The sequence below is a fragment of the Hibiscus syriacus genome, unplaced genomic scaffold (genome assembly GCF_006381635.1).
Source record: "Hibiscus syriacus cultivar Baekdansim isolate YM2019G1 unplaced genomic scaffold, ASM638163v2 tig00002237_pilon, whole genome shotgun sequence".
In the NCBI taxonomy this organism is placed as follows: domain Eukaryota; kingdom Viridiplantae; phylum Streptophyta; class Magnoliopsida; order Malvales; family Malvaceae; genus Hibiscus; species Hibiscus syriacus.
The window spans coordinates 4,637,658-4,646,166 of record NW_024061918.1 but is presented as its reverse complement, the minus strand read 5'-3'; the positions used below and the strand labels follow the sequence as shown (position 1 = coordinate 4,646,166).

At 36.8% G+C, this 8,509-nt stretch overlaps 1 non-coding gene across 1 annotated transcript; it reads right to left on the bottom strand.

Moving 5' to 3' along the window:
- Window positions 1-6,752: 6,752 nt before the first annotated feature.
- Window positions 6,753-6,859, bottom strand: LOC120143681. The gene has a single exon (XR_005517967.1). It is a non-coding gene; the product is annotated as a small nucleolar RNA R71 (small nucleolar RNA).
- Window positions 6,860-8,509: the final 1,650 nt, after the last annotated feature.

The window sequence follows — 8,509 nt, the reverse complement described above, 5'->3', positions numbered from 1 at the left end:
ATGCTATGCCATTTCATAATTGAGTTTAATGTTTGATGGATTATACCGCAACAAAAAGCTTTTACACAAATCAACCCAAGTCTCCATCGAGCCAGATGGAGCTCCATTAAGCCAAGCCCTTGCTCGATCACACAATCAATAGGGGCCACATCTTCTCTAGGTTCTGTTGTTATTTTTTTTATTTTGTCTTTTCTGCTCCAGATTCTGTTGTTCATATTTACTGATGCATTTCTTTCATCTTTCCTTCTCTAGAATGCTATAGCGGCCACAACTTCTCCTTAAGCTTTCCTCACCTGCACAACACCAAAAGAGCAAGACCTTTCCCTCAGCAGTATCGGTTTTTATCGAATAAATGCTGCAGCAAGACATTACCACCAAATGTAACTACATGATCCTAAATGCAACTAAATACTATGACATGTGGTTTTAAACAACCAATAACCTAAGTAAAAAGGCACAAAATACAACCTATTTATTATCAAAGATGATGCCCCGCAATGGAGAAATTTGGTCGTGAACTGGTTAAGCAATTTACTCTATTGACGGTGTCTCCCTCTAGAATGATAGAGTTCCATTAATGGTTTATAGCAAGACGAAGCCCTTCAATAAACGCCAGTGCTTCAATAAGCTCCGGATCCAAAAGCCCTTGTATACATCTCACATAACCCACAACGACCATCCCATTACCATCAACCTTTTATTTTTTCTTGATTCTAACTTGGTCTACTCCAACAAATAACCCGTGGAGCTGGATTTAGAACACTGTTCGTGGTTGCTGTGTGGGGTTTACAATCTGCGTGGAGAACTTTTGGGTGCTACTGATAGTATTTATTTGAAATCATTGCCTAACATAATTGTTTATCACCAATTTTGAAAATTATGATTTTAGTCCCCAAATATACTAAGTAAAAAATTAACTTCAAAATTGAAGTGTCACGTAATCTTATTAAATCTCAGATGATTTTCAGTCACATCATTGTATAACTTGACATATAATAGTGGGACAAGCATTGTATCTCTCCTCACTAAAACGGCCATTTCGGAGCAGTTAATTTTCTTTCCTTTTTTTTTTTTTTTGCTTGACAAAGATTATGTTTTTAAAATTGAGACCCAAAATTCCACTTATGAGTCGCTTTAAAAATATCTATAATCTAATTGAAGAAAAAGAGTACAATATTAATGGAACTAAACAATCAAAAGAAAACCTTAACATGACATACTAAACTTGGTAGAATCCACCACCCATACAAGCATTTCACTATACGAAACCCTTCCACTCAAATGAAGAAATAAAATCATCCAGTAGACACAAAATCTGCAACACATTTGCTAAGAAGCAGCCGGGGCATCCAACAAAAAAATCAAAGCAGAGGGACAGAAGCTTGAACTGGATATTTAAACAAGTCAATAAACTCTAAGCACAGAAAAAGGAGCACCACAATCACGCTCAACCCTTAACAGCTTCTGAGCAAAGACCACAATTTTCGATACATCTGGAGTACTTTACATCTATCAACAGCTTCAAAATCTCCATGTAAAACTCTTCGAACAGGCTTTAGATCAAAGACTCTAAAATTCTACCACGAATCTTTGAAAAGGGATTATTGAAACATGCCCTCCTTTGCAAAAGAATCTGCCATTAAATTACTATCTTGACGTACATGGGTGAAAACAACCTTTCCAATTTTTAAAACCAGCTTATCAACATCCGATAGACACGACCACCACCGTCATGGAAGCTAGGAATCAATCAAAATCCATTTTAGAACCACTTTGGAGTTCAATTTCACAATTAACACCTCTTAGTCCGACTGGCCTCGAGGAACACTTCCAAGGCTATTTTAATTGCGATGAGTTCAGCAAAATTTACCTCGTAGCCCTCAATCGGTCCTGAGACTTGAAAGTCCATCCTCCATGTATAACACACTCCCACACCCAAAAACATCATCCTTCGATGCTCCATCCACATTAAATTTAACACAGCCTTCCCTCGATGGAGACCATTCGAAGTTAACCACTTCTTTTGTTGCTGGACCCACCATAATGCACTGCAGAATTTCCCACCATTCATCATGGCTTGGAGACCACTCGTCCTTTGTCCCTTTAATCTAATACAAGGTTTGGAGTTTTGTAAAGAATGATAAATCTTTTAAATTTGCATGCCACTCTTTAAAAATTTGCTCATTTCTAGCAAGCCAAATCCACCAACTTTCAGTGCCCACCGAGATAAGCCAAAGAGTTCTTTGATCACCTAAAAAAGGCCCGCCAAAGTAGAATTGAAATAGGCTATGAATATTTTCATAGACTACCAGGCCTCAACCGAGTCAAGTGCAGACTGAACTAGTCAAGGTGCATCCAGACCCTTCCGGGCCACCCTAAGGGCATTATCAAGCCACCATATTGCGGTACTAGGCCAACATAGGATCATGCTGAAGCATCTTGGGCCACTGAAGCTTAAGCTGGCTCGATTTGAATAAGTCTTTTTTGTTTTTACATAATTATCTTTTATTTTAAATTCAAATAAAGATATTGTAAATATTTAGATAGGATTCCCTTTTAATCTTAGCCATTGATTAGATTCGATTTCTATCATTGGATGTAGGGAGTTTCACTATAAAAAGAGGCTTACTCCCACCTCATTTTTCATTCAGAGTTGAATAAAGCTAAGTTATTCTCTCAATTTCTCTTATTCTTGTTGTGAGGAATTTCCCTTTTGAAGTTCTTCCTATTTCTGCTCCATTTTCTAAGTGTTTTTACTTAGGCGGTTCAAGCTGACTTAGCCATTTTTACTCAGGAAAACATCTAAGGTTGTACGGCTTCTAGTTCAGGATTCTAGTGACAAGTGGTATCAGAGTAAGGTTCGAGAATAAAGATGGCCCCACAGCAACAAAAGAAAGTTTCAACAGTCGAGCTGATCAAGAATCGTAATGTGGGGAAGAAGTGAGCAGTACCTAAAGATGTTAATTTGATAAAGATGTAGAGGAAAAGAGCACCAACCAGAGAATTTTATTTTTTCGATGGAGATGAGGGTTACGAGATTAGAAAATTATGTGAAAGATGTATGAGATCCAAGATGAGGAATAACCCCATTTATGGAAGCTCTGATCCTTGGACAGGGATCTACTTGTCGATGCAGTTTACAAAAAGTTGGACGACTAAATCAAGGCCTCCAAAGAATTGATAGTAAGTTTGAAGGGGGAGATGGAGATTCTTGCAAAACAAAAAGTGGCGAAAGCGGAGTCCAAGCTCACTGAAAGGATAAATGAACTTGAGAGTGAGTTACCCATTTACAAGGTTGTCGTGAAGAGTAGACTGAGGGGCGAAGCTCAAGCACCCCCACCCAGGATTGATGTCCCAAAGCCTAAAGAGTTCAAAGGGTCATGGAGAACCCAAAATTTGGAGAACTTTATTTGGGGCATATAACAGTATTTTCGTGGAAAGGGTATCGAAGATGATATCACCAAGGTAAACACTACTTCTAGTTATTTGACTGATGTTGCTTGTTTGCGGTGGCGACGTAGATGTTTTGAGACAAAGGAAAAAGTTGTTCCCTTCAAGACATGGAAAGAGTTTGATCAAGAACTCAGGACACAATTTTATCTAAAGAATGCCTAGTTGGAAGCTCAAGCAAAACTAAAGCAATTGAAGCATGATCGTTCAATAATGGACTATGCCAATAGCTTCACTGAGTTAAAGTTACATAATCCATATCTAAGTGAGACGAAAGGCTACTTTTCCTTAATGGATGGCTTACAACAGTGGGCAAACATAGAGTTCTAACGTAGGGGAGTGCAGGATCTTACTAAGGCATTGGAGGAAGTTGAAGACATTGCCTAATTTGAAATCCGAAGAACCGAGCCTTCCAAACCAAAGCCAAAACCCAGAGGTAATGATGGGGGAGACAGGGAGAGAACATTTAAAGTTGGTTCTGACAAGCCTCTGAATAAGCTGAGTGATAGACCCAATAGGTCTTACAAGCCATGAGAAATGAACATTGAGTCTCTTAAGTGTTTCACCTGAGGGGAACCACTATGCAAGGGATTACCCGCGAAATAAAAAAAATGGCGACCATCGAGGAGTTTCATGGACCAGAAGAGGTCCCAAACATTGGTTCTATCATGTGTTCATTGGAAGCTAATAAGAGACATAAGAAGAAGGGGCTGATGTTTATAGATGTTAGCATGGCATGCCAGAAACTGAGTGCGTCAGTTGATACGAGTGCCCCATAATTGTTAATGTCCGAACAGACTACCAAAAGACTTAACCTCCATGTTGAGAAGGTAAAAGGGTTCATCAAAACAGTCAATTCCAAGGAAGCTCTAATTACCATGTAGATAAAAAGAGTCGAACTTAGACTTGGTGAGTGGATCGATAAGGAAATGATTAAGGTAATTCCCCTAAATGATTTTGACTTTGTGGTTGGCCTTAGTTTCCTTGACCAAATTAATGTGTTCATTGTTCCATTTATCAACTGTTTGGTATTCTTGACCCAAAGCATCAGTGTATTGTTCCGGTGAACCGAGGTTATGCAGTTGAGGCCAAGTTGGTGTTAGTTATTCAGTTTAAAAAGGTAGTGCGCAGGTAGGAATCGACCTGTTTGGTAAGCTTTATGGTTTATGAGACTAACAAGGTTGAGCAAGTCCCCGAGGATGTGGCACAAGTGTTTCGTGATGTAATACATTCGAAATTGCCAAGAATTTGCCACCAAAGAGGAAAATGGTCACAAGATTAAACTTGTGAGAAATACGGAGTCACCCGCTAGAGCCATTTACCGAATGGCTCCATATGAGTTAGAGGAGTTTCACAGGTAGTTGAAGTAATTCCTCGATGTTGAGTACATCTTTCCGCCTAAAGTAACTTTTGGCGCCCCAATTTTGTTTCAGAATAATAATGATGGCATATGTGCATCGATTACCGAACTTTGAATAAACTCATGGTGAAGAAAAAGTATACAATCCCTTTTATTGATGACTTGTTTAATCAGCTTGGTGGTGTAAGGTGGTTGATAACTCTCTAAAAGAGTCATTATTTAGGATCTTTTTCCTGAGGTTGAGCTTGAACTTTAGTATCATTAGGATCATATTAGGATCATGTTTATATTTTTTTATCATTTGCATCATGGGAGTGAGTTGATAGAATTTGGGTTAATTTTAATATTTTATGATGTAATCTGGTACGTTTATGCTATAGCATTGCTTGGAGCTACAAGGACTATTGAACAGATGTTGCAATAACTGGTGACTCAGTAGACAATTATGAAATTTTTTAGATTCAGACACTTGTCGAATATATCTGTAAAATGGATGGAAAATATAGGGAAAATCATATTTTTCTTATTAGATGATGTTTTGGCCTTTAAAGGTTATAAATAAGGCATCATTTCACACTTTTGAGACTTCTTCTTCAACCTTTCTTCATCTTCATTTTATTTTAGTATCTCCACTGGCCATGGAGGTTTGAATCCACCAAGGAATATATCAGCAACTGGAGCATCAACATCGATGTAGCTGCGATGACCATTTAGGGTTCAAGCTTTCTTAGTGTCTTTACTTGAAAGAAGAAAGAAACTTTGTTTAGTTTGAATGTTATAATTTTTATGGTGTTTTTTGGATTTGAACATAAGGTGTTTGGTGAAATGTTTGTTTTATGATTTTTTCTTGAAATAACATTTTTTATGTGTTGGAGCTTTAAGAAATATTTTTTTTAGAAATAAAAGTATTTTTATGTATGTAATTTTGATGATTTTTAGAGATGGAATTATTAATGTTGCAGGCTAATTATGTACAACACTAGTATTTAGGAAAGGAGATTAATTTGTAATCATTTCAAGTCGCATAATTGTATTGCCACAACATAATCATACTATCAACTGCCAAAGGACATCAGCATTTATTGGTCCAGTGGTCTATTTACTCTCCTGATTTCTACTGCATTCCCTTCCATATAGAATTTTTCTTTATTACTTTTTTTTTATTTCTATCACTATCTTACTTTAACCTTATCTTTTTCTATTTGAGACTAGCAATTCTAAGATGTAATTCCTTTCTCTATGTGGGTTCAACACCCGACACTCTCATAGTGTCCACTTTATTACTTGATTTACGACACGTTCACTTACGTAAATGCTATAGTATTTTCGTAGCATCAAGTTTTTGGCGCCATTGCAGGGGAGCAATGGTATTACATTAGAATTATTTTGTTTATTTTTATTAACTTTGTTTATTTTCTTTTTGTACGTATTTTTTTAGCATAACATTGCTAGTGCATGACACACATCAACATTCGGAACACCAATTTCAACAACAAATAAACATGGCTTAATATTGTGTTCCGCAATTACTAAATGTTCCAATACCATAGCATTGCTACAATATGGATGATCGTAACTGACCTTTTAGAGAGCATATTGCACCGACATTGGATAATTTATATCCTAGCATCGTGATGCTTGTCATCCATGCTACCAACTTCGAACTAAAGCTAATGATGTTCCAAATGCTAGAGTTAATTAGGAAATATAATGGGATACACACTGAGGACCCTCGAGTACACTTGTAAGAATTCATGAATATGTGCGATTCTTTTGTACATCAAGGAATGCCCGTACATGCACTGAAGCTGAAATTATTTCCCCACTCACTCCATGACAATGTTAGAGCATGGCTTAACTCGTTGTCTTCTAGTGGTATAACATCATGGAATGACTTGGCACAAAATATTTTGATGCATTCAATCCACCCAGCAAGAAAGTTAAATTGAGGAATGACATCACATCTTGCAAGTAGTTGGAGAATGAGAGCTTTTATGAAGCATGAGAGCAATTTAAAGATTTACTGTGCAAATGATCGATGCATTGTTTCCAACATTGGACATAAATAGAGATATTCTACAATGGTCTTAACATGCAAACCCGAATGGTTGAAGATACCTCTGCTAATGGAGAATTGATGGACAAGTATTATAATGAAACATATGACATCCTTGAGAGAATCTCCAGCAATGAATACCATATCCTAACACAACGATCATGTTTAGCAGATGCAATATTGTAGCAATGGATATTGATGCTTTCAATTCCATGGCTTTTCAAATCAATGGAGAATTGATGGACAAGTATTATAATGAAACATATGACATCCTTGAGAGAATCTCCAGCAATGAATACCATATCCTAACACAACGATCATGTTTAGCAGATGCAATATTGTAGCAATGGATATTGATGCTTTCAATTCCATGGCTTTTCAAATCACAACATTGATTGAGATGGTGATGAAGATGTAACAACATGAAGGTATGTATGAAGTGAAATCAATATCTATTATTAATTGTATCTATTATGGTGACAATCATAATTTTGAGGAATACCCTCAAAATCCCATTTCTATGTATTTCCCAAGAAGCTACATTTGAAATTACAATGCCTATACCAATGAGAATACCTATAATCTGAACTTTGGGAATCATTTTGATCTATCATGGGAAAGTGATGAGTGTTCAGAATAGTTAATCTTTTCTCGTTATTTCTTCGATGTTGTGGAGATATTGCTGCTAATTTGGTTGTTCTATGCATATTTTCGTACAGGTCCTTACTTTCCAGAATTAGTGATAAAACGGGTGAATTCTGTATTTTTTTTATTATTTGGTCACGGCTGGAGACATGGGCACGACTCTGGGCACGACGCGGTCTGACGTGGCAGTTTCTAGAAGGTCCAGTCAGCGGCGGTTTCTAGAGGACTTCGTCTGTACGCCTTCTGGAAGATTGACGAGTAGAGTTGCATTAAAAGACTAGTGTAAGTTTGAATTTAAATTTAAAAACAATTATCTTTTTTATTATTTAATTATTTTCTTTTCTTATCCTTTAGGCTTTGAGAGGCTATAAATACCCACTTGGGGTAAGCCTAAACTCATCATTCGGAATACATTCTTCTTTTCTCTCTAGTTTTTATAAAAGTTTTCTCTTTTTCCTTTTTCAAGTTCTTTTATTTTTCTTTATTTTCAAACTTGTTTTTAATATGCTAAGTTTGACTTTTGTCATGCTTAGCTAAACTTTTCATAAATCGAGAGTTATCGCGATGACTCAATTCCAACGGGAGAATTAAAACATGTCCCTAATATCTTTGGAAATCTCTCTCAATCTCTGTGCTTATTCTTTTTCAAAATCAAAGATTGACTTTGGTCAAGAGGTTGTTGCGATTAAACATGTGGAATGAAGATTCGGCTTATAGAAAGTAATTTGACTTCCTGGGAACACAATTGGTGAGATAGCTTCGCCAAGAGGGATTTGAGATCGGAATTGACGGTTATAGAAGCAACAATCCGAGTCGGTCGCAACGAACTTAAACGGTAATTGATCTACGATAATTGATATTGATAGAATCAATTCCCGAAGCCGGAATCAAAGATTGCCTTGGGTATTCGGTATATAAGGTAGAGTTACAAGGATAGCCCTCATACACAAAGTAACCGACGTGAATCCCGAAGAGAAAATCTTATTCGATGATCTAAA